The 2,500-nt window shown below is 29.6% G+C and overlaps 1 protein-coding gene across 2 annotated transcripts in view; it reads left to right on the forward strand.

Moving 5' to 3' along the window:
- Positions 1 to 2,500, forward strand: part of LOC124947116 (C-terminal-binding protein) — a 33,183-nt gene that overhangs the window by 21,601 nt on the left and 9,082 nt on the right. The window lies entirely within an intron of this gene.

Consider the following 2,500-nt stretch of genomic DNA (forward strand, 5'->3'; position numbering starts at 1 on the left):
TTATTATTATAATTATAATTATAATTATTATTATCATTATTAATTATTAATATTAATAATATGAAAGAAAAAGAACAACAGATAGAGATACACATGCATACATACGCATACACACACACACACACACACACACACAAACATAACAAATAAACAAACAATGAGAATTGAAAATATTCAATAGCATTCAAAAAATGCACAAGCGTGTTTTATGTATACCTATATTTTTTTTCTCTCCATTTTATGTACGAGAGAAGAAAAAAGAAATGAAAGAAAGGAAAATAGAAACAAATAATGTGAGAGAATGCTATTAAATGGAAGAGTAATGTCTACTTATAATAATTTTAGTTTTCGTGTGTATATATATATATATATATATATACATATATGTATATACACACGTACACACACACGTATATATATATATATACACACACATCATACATATATATGTTAGGGAAGAAAAGATTCGAGATGTGATGATTATGATGATGATGATGATGATGATGATGATGATGATGATGATGATGATGATGATGATGATGATGATGATGATGATGATGATGATGATGATGATGATGATGATGATGATGGTGGTGGTGATGATGACGACGACGACGACGACGACGACGACGACGACAACGACAACGACGATGACGACGATGACGACGCCGACGATGATGATGATGTATCTCTCAAGTCTTCGCGACAAACCTGTGTACCAAGTTGAAATTTTGCAACAAATAAAAAAGAAATAAAAAAAAAATAAAAATAAAGAAAAAAAAAAGAAAAATAAAGAAAGAAAAAGAAAGGGAGAAGAAGAAGATAGAAAGAAAAAAAGAAAGAAAGAAAGAAAGAAAGAAAGAAAGAATGAATGAATGAACGAAAGAAAGAAAGAAAGAAAGAAAGAAAGAAAGAAAGAAAGAAAGAAAGAGAAAAAGAAAACAATACTTCCAGAAATACTTTTCTCGAAAAAAGAAAAATAGAATATTATCGCAATTTTTTATATATATATATATATATGTATAAAAAAATTTTTTTTTTTTTTATATATATATATATGTATGTACATGTATATGTATAGATATTTACAGTTTGTAATTTGTAGCGAAGTAATTAAAATGAAGAATCAAATTATCATTAAAAATAAAATAAAAAAAAAAAAAAAAAAAAAAAAAAAAAAAAATTCCACGGAAATATATAGTATTTGAGAATAAATAACACTCCTTTTTATTGCTTTGCGTATCCTTTCTTTTTTCTCTCTTTTTTTTTTTCTTTTTTTTTCTTTTAACATTTGCGATGATGATGATGATGATGATGACAACGACAACGACGACCATGATGACGATGACGACGGTGATGAAGATGGTGATGTTCATGAATGAACTATAAATTGCACTTGTGAATTCCTTGATGCTTGAGAGAGAGAGAGAGAGAGAGAGAGAGAGAGAGAGAGAGAGAGAGAGAGAGAGAGAGAGAGCGAGAGAGAGAGAGAACGAGATGTACTTTAACAAAAAATTAAGAAAAAAGAAAGCAAATAAATGTATACAACAAACAGAATACGATGCAGCAACTTCATCGAAAAACAAAAAGAAGAAAAAAAAAATAACAGGAAAGACAATTTAAAAAAGGCAAATGTAAGAGTATATCTGTGATCGATGCGTTACTTTAGACACACATACACACACACGCGCACGCACATACATGTACATATTCATACACACACACTCGCGACATATATTTAACAGCAAAAAAATTTATTTCTGTTTTTCGTCAAAAGAAAACGGGCAAGAACAAAATAGTAACAACATGAAAAGTCATTCTAATTTTGTTTTATACCGGGAAGGAAATAATATTAATTGATAATAATTAATACACATAAACGTCGTCATCAGTGAACGAGAGAGAGAGAGAGAGACAGAGAGACAGAGAGAGAGAGAGAGAGAGAGTGAGAGAGAGAGAGAGAGAGAGTGAATGAGTGAGAGTGACTGAGACAGAGAGAGAGAGAGAGAGAGAGAGAGAGAGAGAGAAGGGTATAACAAAATAAGGAAAAAAAACCAAGTTTTCTTAATTGATAATTATAATATGATTAATTATTGTATTAAGTGAGATAATATGATGTTATGAAACACCCTTGGATATGTTATTAAGAAATGAGAAGAAATCATTTCTCGCGCGAAGAGAAAAGTGAATACACCATTTAAGAGAAAAAAAAATTCCCTATGCAGAAAAAGTATAGTAAAATAAAGTAACAATTATAAATAAATTAGAGTGAATGAGAGTGAGAGAGAGAGAGAGAGAGAGAGAGAGAGAGAGAGAGAGAGAGAGAGAGAGAGAGTGAGAGTGAGAGAGAGAGAGAGAGAGGGAGGGAGAGAGATGAGAACAATTTTTTGAGAAAAACTACAAAAGTGATGATAATTGATATGATGATATCTTAACAAAAAAAAAAAAAAGGATAAGAAAAATAAATAAATAAAAATAATATTAAATGAGGAAACAAATT

This window comes from Vespa velutina, chromosome 2, assembly GCF_912470025.1.
Source record: "Vespa velutina chromosome 2, iVesVel2.1, whole genome shotgun sequence".
NCBI classification, from domain to species: Eukaryota; Metazoa; Arthropoda; class Insecta; order Hymenoptera; family Vespidae; genus Vespa; species Vespa velutina.